The following is an 11,784-nucleotide window of genomic DNA, read 5'->3' on the forward strand; positions in this document are numbered from 1 at the left end:
TCTCAGACCGTCTGCTCGGGATAGTTTGAAATCGCGGTTTTGTTCGTCCCACTGGGTATCCCAATCCCTGCAATCCCCTGGGCTGGCCTACTGTCCAAGTCTCGTTCAGTCTCAAGTCCAGCCCTCTCAAGTCTCAGGTTGCCGGTTCAACAGGGCACCCGGACAAGCGCACCCTGTGGGGATTGCTGGGTAGGGCCGGCCGCCGCCGCCCCGGCTGCTGGCTTCGCCAGGGAGACCTACTGCCTGGCGTCTCGTGTCTTTTTTATACTTGGGAGTTTCCCCGTTCTGTGGGCAACAAAGATCAGTCTGGAAATGCCGCTCTGACTCACCGTTTGCGGATTCAACGAGATGAGCTCCAATCCTGGGTTGTTCTCACAGTGCCATCTTGAGTCCTCAGGATTGCATTATTATGTAACTTTTGTGTATGTGTGTATTATATATAGGAATATAACACACATTAAGATACATATGACTGTGAACACACATGCACACACAAAGCTATTTAATGTTCAATTATGCTTTTGTTTCTCCTACAGCACTAACCACCCTCTAGTTTCTACTCTGTAATCGTAAGATACCCAGAGTGCCCCTATTCCCCTCCTCTTTTTCCTATATCAATCACAAACTCCATTCCAGCAGGGACTTCCAGTATTTCAGATATAATTTTAAACTTATGTAAAGCTGCAGAACAGTACAATGAATTCTCATACCTGGATTACTAAGATTCAGCAATCATTTAGATTTCATGCTGTTTGTCTTACCCCTCTCTCTCCCTCTCCACAACATTTGAGAGAAATCTGGAGAGGGTGTGCCCCCTTACTCTGATACTTCAGTGTACATTTCATAAAGAGAGCAAAGACATTTTATTGTAGTTTCCTATAGGTTAGTGCTTCTAAAGCAGGTGCCCAGTAAAAGCCACTTGCTTCAGAAACACTTGAGTGGGAAGGATTAACTTAACATTCAGATTCCTCCTCCCATCCCTAATCCCACTAAATCAGAATTTCCAAAAGTAGGGCCCAGGAATTTTAATATATTTATAATCTGGGATGCACTGCTCTGAGTTTTATTACATAAACAGCTCAACATAATGATGTTATAGCTTAAAGAGAATAGTTATCTCTGGAGGGCATTGTGGATCAGAGAAGGGAGTCAGAGTACAGTATGACATGACGTGTACCTTGGAACCATTGAATTAAATTTCTTCTCCCAAAGGTTTTTAAGATCACAAAAAATTAAATGTTACTATTCTCAAAGTGGTGGAAGACATACTTAAAAAATAAAGCCATGTGAAGTAGTTTATAATACTGAGTCTCTTGAATGCATCTATTTTCATGACTCATTATTTTCTACCCTGGGATTCAGGAGAATTTTTATCCACAGCTATGATTTTGTGATCATGATACATCCCTAATATCTGTGAGTACATGAAGCATTCTCATAGATTGTTTTGGCCAGGTTTCCCCATGCCTTGTCTTCTAAGATAACAGAACACAAAATGTCCATGTGTTCTCATTTTTCATCACCCGCCTATGAGTGAGAATATGCGGTGTTTCATTTTCTGTTCTTGTGTCAGTTTGCTGAGAATGATGTTCTCCAGATTCATCCATGTCCCTATAAACGACATGAACTCATCATTTCTGATTGCTGCATAATATTCCATGGTGTATATGTGCCACATTTTCCCAATCCAGTCTTTCATTGATGGGCATTTGGGTTGATTCCAGGTCTTTGCTATTGTAAACAGTGCTGCAATAAGGGGAGTACTAAACACTGGGGTCTATAGGGGGAAAAGGGGAGGGCCAGTGGGAGGGGGAGGTAGGGAGGGATTGCCAGGGGAGAAATACCAAATGTGAGTGAAAGGGAGAAAGCAAACAAAACACACTGCCCTGTGTGTACCTATGCAACTGTATTGCATGCTCTGCACATGTACCCCAAAACCTAAAATGCAATTAAAAAAAAAAAAGAAAAAAAAAAAGAACACAAAATGAATTTTGTGTGCCACGTACAATATTAAGTTGCATTGGGTAGTAACTCTGGGGCTGTAGGATTCTATTGTTTTCAACGTGAAAGCACAATCTGTCGAAGCTGCCAGTCAAGGTTGAATTCATCTATTTATTTTAGGAAAATTTTCCTTTATTAATGTTGAAACACATTACAGAAGGAGAGCTTCCAACTGCTTTCACTTTCCTCAATGTCTTTGGAACAATGTATGTTTTCCTCTATGCATTTTTAAATTAGTGTTCTTAGAAGGTGGAGGAGCAGAGCTTGGCTGTGCCATTTACCTGGTGCCAGGGATCTAGAGTTTGCCAGAGTTGCCCAGAACTGTGCACAGTGGGCATTCAACAAGTGTTTATATAATCAAAATGATGCATCTGCAGTGCTAGCCTTCTTACCAGGTTTCTGTTTTCTCTGAAATTACTTACAACAAAAAGACATTTCCACAACAGATGTTTTTATAATGACAGACACATCTAAGAGTAGGCTTCAAACTTTCCATGCCTGAAAGGAGCCCTGTTTTAGACCATACTAAATATTTCAACTTTCCCTTACAGTAAGTAACATATAGATGTGTGTTTTTATTCATTGGTAATATCTGATAATGTTGATTTAAAAATTTACAGAACTTATTTACCTTTTTTATTAAGCTCAAAAACAGACTTTGTGTTTTAATAGAATTTTAAACTTCATATCTCTAGATTTTATTATGCTTTCTGCATATTTTTTAGATTCTATGTAACAATTGCATCAATGCAATCTTAGTATTTCCTTTTGCTTATGGAGTCCAACCTTGAACAGCTTTTTCCACTTTATCGATCCAGTTTGGAATTAGATTATAGTCATTTTCCCCAAAACAAATAGAATAATAAGAGATCTGGAAGCAAATGTTTATTATAATAAAACATCAAACATTTCTTTTGACTAATGCTGAATTTTAATTGAAGAATAGGGAATGTGGGTTATTCATTTAACAAACACAGATTTTACAATGAAATATTTAAAGACAATGTTCTTGGTTTACACATAACGTGTGTGACGGCGGCAGTGGCAGTGGTGATGGGGTGTGTGTTTGCATTGGGAATGTGGTGGTGTATTAATCTTTGTTGACAAGCAGCTGGGTAATAGCATTTCTGAAGGCCAGCTTGAGTCACCACTTTGGAATGCAGTTATGTCCCATTCAAACTGCTGGCAGTAGAGTGAGATGTACTGTAACGACACACAGAAAATGAAGAGATACTTGTGGTTTTAACTTGTCAACATGCCACTCTCGAAGGTAAGGGCAGGCAGACAGTGAAGTGGCTGTAAGGAACCTCCGATAAGTCTCCACCACATGCTCCTTTCCTCTCCCTCCCAATAGCCTTCCACTCATCTCAGCTCTAGAAAATATTTAGAATCTTGGCTTTGCCCCTTAAGTGTTTGGTTATGAGAAAGGAAGAAAATAAACCAAAAGAAGATAATTCTTACTTGTGGAGTTCAAGCCATTTAGGCACCAAAATGCACAAGAAATTTTAGAACATGAACTAAATCTAAATCATCTAAATCATGTTAAATGGAAATGCCTATGTTTATGGCCACTGTATAGAATTAGTTTTGTCATTCTCTCGTCTTCTCAGGCTGCCATAACAAAATACCAAAGATTGGGTGGCTTAAGTGACAGAAATTTATTTTTTATGGTTCTGGAGGCTGGAAATCCCAGATCAAGGTCTGGGGGGTTTGGTTTAAGGTGAGGGTTCTCTTCTTGGTCTGGAGACAGCTGCTTTGTCCTCATAAGGCCTTTTTCTGGGTAGTTTAGAGAGAGAGAGAGAACACATATGTTTGGTGTATCTTCTTACAATCCTACCAGAGGAGGGCGCCAAACCCATGACCTTATTTAACCTGCCGTACTTCTGTAGAGGCTCCATCTCCACATACAGCAACACAGGTAGTTAGGGTTTCAACATACAAATTTTACAGGGGGCACAAACATTCGATCCAATACTTCCACTCTGGCTTTCCAAAATTCATGTTTGGCATTCATTCCATCCAAACAGTCCCCTATATCTTAACTCATTCCAGCATCAACTCTAAAGCCAAAAGTGTCATCTAAATATCTAGGTCACATAGCTTGAAAATGGAGTTACAGTTCATCTTGAGACAATTTCTCTCCAGCTGTGACCCTGTGAAACTTATCAGCTTCCAAAATATGATGGAGGAGCAGGCACAAAAGTTTAAAATGAAATTTTTTATTCTAAGTGGGAAATATCAAAAGGAACGAAGAGGCGAGAGGTTGCAGGCAAGTCCAAGACCCAGCCAGACAACTTCTGTTACAACTGAAGACATAAAGGTGACCCTCTCTGGCTTGGTGCCCCCCACTTCTGGGCCTGCTGGGTGATGATCTTGTCCCAGAAGCTCTGCTGGGCTGGGGCAGAAGCTGGGCCTGTTGAAACCACAGTGGTGGCTCAACCCTTTTGAAACTAAGGTTGAGGGAGCCTTGCTCCCAGGGCCTTTGGTGGGCCTGGTGATCTCTGAATCACCTTTGGAGTCACTCTTCCCTTATCTTAAGGAATAAAACATATTCAGAGCTGAAGAGCTCCATAGTCCAGTCCTGTGCCTTCGGTCCAAACTGACTGCATCTCTGCTTGCATAGTAATTCCATCTATATGGCTGGCTTCTGCCTGTAGGGCTGGTCAACATCACGGATAATCTCTTTTAGGAGAAAACCACTGCCTTGGTTTTCTCTTCAACAGTCTTCCTCAAGATTTTGCAATATGAATAGTCTTCTCTTTTTCAAATCTTTAAGGTCTACTTTAAGCTTAACAATCCCTTCGTTTTAATCTCTCATCTCACATTTTACCAGAAGCAGTATGAAGAGGTCCAGTTGCTCTTTGTACAGTTTGCATTGAAATCCCCTCACCTGAATTTCCAGTTTTATCACTTGTTTGTATTACTTTCCCCAAAACCCTGAAAATAAATTCAAGCAAGTTCTTTTCCACTTCATAACAAGAATCATATTTGCTCCATTTTCTAAATAAACTGCTCATTATTTCAGTTTGAGATCTCATCAGAATAGCCTTTAATATCCATATTTCTACCAACATTTTTCTGATGGCATTTGTACGCAATAACACTAATCATCAGAAATATATGAACATAAGAATGTTTACCTGCCATTTCAGACAGGTAGGGCTTTGTTAAAGTATACTTGGCCTCCTTACCTGGGGGCTCACAGCCTACAAGTTAACAATTTTCAGGCTATCAAAGTCATAGGACAAATAATCACAAAATATCAAGAACTATCCAGTAATAATTTACTGAAAATATAGACAAAAGAACTAAAGCCCAAAGAATGACATGCTTAAATGACATAATTAAACAACAGTTAACCAACTGACATAAAACATTTTTTTTCTACTGTAAATTCCCAGGATCTTATCTCTGCTAGAGTCACATAGAACACTGTAGGTTTCAACTAGCGGTGTGAACCTGGCCTTCATGTTGCAAGAGTAAACCAGTTGGTATAGCTGCACATACAAAGGGCAATGTCTAACAGTACAGCCACCAAGACTAATTTGATCTTCTTGGCATAAAAAACATTGCCACTTGTTTGCTGAAATCAAGACAGAACTTTTTAAAAAATCTGAAAACCCCATGAAAAATATTATCAGTTATTTCAGCATTTGCCATTTTTGATAAAAGCATTTTGAGTTCTCATGTTTTTTTTTGTTGATGTTAAAAACATACATTTAATATTATAGTAAAAACATTGTATATAAGTTATATCAGCCTCCTAACTCATAAAATGAACATTATTTATTGATTTATTTCTATAATCCATGGCAAACAAAACTAACGGTAGCAATCTTTTTAGATTCATCAGTAAGTCACCCAAAGATAACATTAAGAGAGCCACATTTTAAAGAGAGAGCAAGCCTCTGATTTTATTCACAATTTAGAAGGTGTAAGAAGAGTCTGTAGAATGTTGATCCTATGAGATACCTAAAGTGTATACAATTCTTATAACAACCGTAATAACTAAAACCAGACACTCAAACTTAAATATTGTAGAAATTCTGATATTGCTTCTAAAGATCAAGTAAGTGAAGAATTGTTCAGCAATGCATTTGATGCCCAATGAAGGTTGTAAGAAATCTGAAATCTTGAGGCTGTTGCAGCTACAATGGGTGCATGTAAAAGAGAGGGATGAAGAAAGGGATTGAAGGAAGTACAGAGAGAGAACGAGAATCTCAATCCCAGTGAGCTCATTGAGCTCATTGTACCTGTGTGCCTAGAGTGATTGATGTTTCCTGGATGGTCAGAATGCCTAGGACAGTGAGCTCATCCTTTGCCGGCCAGAATTTTGTCATTGTGTTTAATTTAGTCAATATGACATCATTGTATCTAGAAGAGTCAACCTTTGTAGTCACCAGCAAGTTTAGAGTAGACATTCCTTTGTCCGTACCTCACCTATCATACCCCTGTCCCAATCTCTCATGTCCATTTACCAAAACTCATAGCAATAATAATATATATAATCTAAATTATATATAAGTATAATAAATAATAAACCTATAAATGAGAAAATTGGAAGCAGGAATTTGCTTGGGTAGGTTGTATGGATAGGGAATTTATAATGTCTGCCATGTGCAATAATATTCTTGAAGAAGTGGGACTGCTTTGGTTGCATATTTATTGCCAAGATCCTATGAGTAGCTGTAAGATTGTGTTTGGGAGGAGTGGTCCTAGTATCAGTGCTATTGTTGCCTCAACAATGCACCTTAATGTAGCAGTTTCTCATTGTCTGAACTAGTACCTGGAGTTCTTTGTCCTATGTCCAAGAAAATTAAGGAATACAGATACAAGGGTAAGGTTAGAGCAAATGTTTAGTAAGTGAAAGGTGAAAGCTTTCTGTGGCAGAGAGGGGAGTCTGAGTGGATTGCCAGGTTACAGCTGAATGCAAGAAACTTTTATAAGAAACTGCTGTACTTCCTATAACTGTTTGAGTAACTTTTTGTTTTTAGTATATGTGCTGTCAGGGTGAGCACTTGAGTAACTTATCAGTAAAGCTGTCTGTGCAACTCCCCTTATCTTATACAGCAGTGGGTATGTCTCTAGGCAAGCACAAAGCCCTGCTTCTCTTGGATGTATAACTGCTGGTTTGTTTTAGTTAAAACATTCCTCCCTGTGCCAATTTACATGGATCCCACCATGCATACTCCTAAAAAAGGAAGCAAACGTTTTCCTGGGAGGTCTGTAATTATACAAAGAACACAGGGCTTCTGTGCTGGACCCTGTCTACTTATCTGAGTGCAGGTGCAGCCTGAGTTTTTTCCCAGGTTGTTTTATTTTTACCTATTGCTGTGACTTTTCAGGCAGGCCACTTCTGCAGTCTGATCTTTCCCAACTGATTTTTCCTTTCCTTCCCCCTCACTATTGGACAACACAAGTTTCCGGGGACCTTGTACTGTAACTAGTGCCTCATCCTGGTCTACAGCTATCTTGCATGGCAAGAACCTTCCAAAACCCAGCATAGTGTATTAAAGTCTCCAAGTAAAAGTAGTCCAATAGTAGCTTAGAAGTTCATGGTCTCTGTAGTCCAATAGTTATTCCCTCCAGCATTCAGGAATGTAATGAGTAAAGGCTCCAGTGAAGCATAATAGCATTTGATTCACAAATAGATCTCTGCTCCATAACTAACATGCCGTAGGACCTCAAGCATGTAAATTAGTTTATTTGAGCTCCAATTTCCTCACTTTCAAATGGAATTAATGACAGTACAGTTCCCATAAACTCGTTGTGTTAATTAAATCAGAGCATATCTGTAAAGTGTTTAGCCAGTACCTGACACAGAGAAATAGCTTAATAAAATTGCAATTATCATAAGATCCATCAGACATGTGTATGTGTGTGCAAGAGTGCTGCACTAAGCTTCATCCGAGTGAAACCTTTACCTGATGACTGGAAGTGGGCATGTCTGTTGAATAAAGTAAGTGATGGATTAAAGACCAAGTTTAACTGATAGTTGGGGAAACTTAGTAAAAATCATATCCAGATAATTTTCAAGAAGCATGATAAAATCCATGGCCCCGTTTAAACTTTGGTAACATACTCTGGCTTCCAGAATTTTTCTGGGTTTCAACATGTAGTCATCTGACTTATGAAGACTGTATTCAACATTTTAGTGTTTCACTTGTTTCCTGGTCCACTTGCAAGGTGGTGAGTCCATGTGTCTAATTCTGGCCAGTCAACTTCGATGCTGAAATGCCAAGCTGGGTTTCCCAGGCTCTCTTCCTTGTTCATGAGGCTGGAGGTCAAGGGCTAATAAATGGCGATCACATGATAGAAGGTGCTCTGGTTCCTGAATTTGCACTTGGAAGCTGCACAGTTTGCTTTCGTGTGCATATTCTTCAGCTATAATTGTATCCATTAATCTTAAGTGAGGAAAAAACATGTTCCCTGCTTAACTCATGCAGTGGCTTTTTTAATAGTAATTGCTGTCTCTTGACTAATATAATTTTTTCTTCTCTTTGAAGATTGTGAAATGTGTCATTTTCAATTAAGCAAACACCATTGAGGCGAAAAATTAATTTAAAAAGTTGATTATAAGCTGACTTATGAATATTGATCACCTGAGTTTTATTTAAAGACAGCCAAATTCTCTTCTTTATCCTTTCAATAATTTTGAGATACTTTTTATTAATTGATGGAAAAAATGTTGTTTGCATTTATTTTATAAACTATTTTTCTTATGGTTAGGTTAAAAACTTTATTTAACTATAACCAAGAAACAATTTTTTAAAAGAGCAAAAACATGACTAATCAATAAACTGTAGGAGAATATTGATTTATGCAAAGAAAGAACTGAAGGAAAAAATGGGTTTTCTGGTGTTGGAAGCAAGGGAGAAGAGTAATATGAGCTCTTCTGATAACATTGAAAATTAAAATTTTAGTAAAGGAAAAAGCATTTTACATCTGAGTTGCTTTCCAGGTCTGCTAGTTAATTCTGTGTTGCTTGCATTAGTGGTTTAACCTCTCAAAATTTCAATTCAAAATCAGTTAGATAGTAGTCTAGATAGCTCTCACAATTAATTATGATAGAATGTATAGCATAGAATATATAGCATGCCATAGACATTCAGTAAATATTTCTTTCTTTTTCTTTTCTTGTCCTTTCCTGGATACAACTTTTCATCATAAAATAGACAAATAACCAAAACCCTTTAAGTAACTGTTATAACAAGCTATAAAAATAATAAATGTTTGGAGGCTGTTTTAACCAAATTAATCCATTGGGTAATAAAGTTATAATCACACACAGCTTTTGCAACCATAAGGCGTATGATCTACTAAAGATAAAAGTATTAGCACAGTAAGTACAAGTGAGTGCATGAGAAAAATTCAAGGAGCAATAAACATCAAAATCAGGAAAATTTTAAGCAACCGATGGATTTGCACCAATGTTCTTAAATAAATAATACTGAAACTGAAGACTGAGGAATATGCACATGAAAGCAAACGGTAATTTAACTCCAGGATGTGCACAGGCTCAAGTGAGAGATAATGGTGAATTTGAAAAGTTGAAAGTTAAGTTTGTCTGGGATTAAAGGTAAGAAAGGAGGAATGATTGTAGCTAAGTGTGGTACACAGTATGTGAGGCAAGCTCAGGGCAGGTGTTAGCAGCCATGTGAAGGAATTTGCCATGTGCATGAAGAGCAATGGGAAGATGTGAAGATGCATGCATAGCACTGATTCTTTACATTCCTGTGTCCACACCCTTTGCCCTATGACTTCATAGTGCTCATCTCTCTTTCCCTGGGACCAGCCATAGCACATTAAACAACTTGGGTAAAAACCCAGGATGCTCCTGCATGAAGATATGCAGACAGTGTCCAGCACAGAAGCTCTTTCTTCTTTGTATAATTAGCGAGCTCCCAGGAAAAAGTTTCTTTCCCTTTTCAGCCATATACTTGCTTTGGACGATAGACTAAAGTAAAAAAGGAAGAAATGTTGTACCAGTTTCTGAACATAGGCCTCAACAAGTCTTACATGCTTCTTGTACTCTTGTACCTCTGTCAAAAGTGTGAGAGAGGTCCACTTTCTTATCACAGGAGGTGATGAAAATCACTGGGAATATATATATTTTTTTAGCTAAGCATCCCAGCTAAGCAGCCTTAGACAAAGTCCACCTAAAGAAGGTCTCAAGACACCCACTGATGCCTAAAGTGAACTAGCTGATCTACGTATATGTGAACAAAAGTAGCCCAGTCCACAAATTCCATCCAATCAAGCCCTGTCTACGTCAGCTAAGTATTATAGACGTATGAAAAACACAATTCTATCTCTCTATGATAATGAGATTTTGACAGTGTTCAGCATTCAGTGACAGTAAACACTGAAGGCTTTGAACGAACCCAAATAGATAAAAACATTTTTCACTAGTATGAGATTATTTTTGATACAATATTGCAAATGAAAGGAGGAAGAAAGAGAAAAAGAAGGAAAGAAAGAAAGATGAAAGAAAGAAAGAAAAAGGAAAAAGGAAGAAGGGAGGGAGAAAAAAGAAAGAAGAAAAGAAAGAAAATTAGAAATAAAAGAAAAAGAAGAAGTAAGGAAGTTGTGAGGCTGAGGTTTAGAATGCAATGTGATGGGACAAATGCATAGAGCGACATAGATTTGGGAGATATTTAAGGGATAGGAAGAATCAAGAGCTTGGTATATTTTGTGTATGCTGCATTACATTGAAAGATGAAAAATATGCTTCTGGCTTGTTATGTTTTACTAAAACAGAGATACTAAGGGAGTTAAAGTTTGTAACAGCAGGAATAATATAATTATAGAGGGTTCTCAAAAACAAGAATAAATTAAATTATCTTGGGAGAGTTGCCAACATACTGATTTTAGAATTGTGGTCCAAAATACATATTTGAAAGTTACTCCCAATGAAAGCAGAAGACACAAAAATATATTTTGAGTTATGGGTAAAGCTTGAGTCAACTGATTAAGTTTGTAAAATACAATACCAAGTAATTGATTGTGATATATCGTGATCATAGAAGATGCGTTTTCAGAATTATCTCAGATAAATATGTGCATGGTAGGGGTGGGGAGGCGGGTGTTCCTTGTTGATATGTCAAGTATGTAAGGGCTTAATATGTCTTTTTGTGGTTGATGTAGAAACATCCTGGGCATATGATAGGGTATGTCTTTTTAGATAAACAAACATTCCATGGATAGTTTTGGACACAGTTATAGCAGTCTGAGAGAATGAATCTGCCTCCTTTAGAACAATGCTTTTCCCTATCAACACTACTGATATTTCAGGTTGGATAATGCTTTGTTGGAGAATGGGAATAGACTTTGCATAATAGGATGTTTAGCAGCATTTCTGGCCTGCACTTACTAGATGCAAGGAGTATCTTACCAGTTGTAACAACCAGAAATGTTTCCCCGTATTGCTGTAACCCTGTGGAGTAATGCTACATTGAATTGAGAAACATTGCTAAGGGTAGGTGATTTTTTTAAACTTGGAAAACTAAGTAATTAAGTATATATTTTAAAACGTATATCAAAACCATGCTAATAATATCACCATGTGTTGCTTATTTGATTAGTAAATGTTCATTTTTTTCAAGAATCTTAATATAAGGTAACTTTCGAGGGATAATGAAAATGTCCTATATTTTGTGTGGGGTGTATATTACCTTTGTCAAAAACTTTCTATTGAAATATATCCTTCCAATCTGTACATTTTAATGTAAGTAATTATACTTAAATTGTTTTTATATGTACCCCAGAGCCTAAAGTACAATT

Source organism: Callithrix jacchus, chromosome 11 (genome assembly GCF_049354715.1).
Source record: "Callithrix jacchus isolate 240 chromosome 11, calJac240_pri, whole genome shotgun sequence".
In the NCBI taxonomy this organism is placed as follows: domain Eukaryota; kingdom Metazoa; phylum Chordata; class Mammalia; order Primates; family Cebidae; genus Callithrix; species Callithrix jacchus.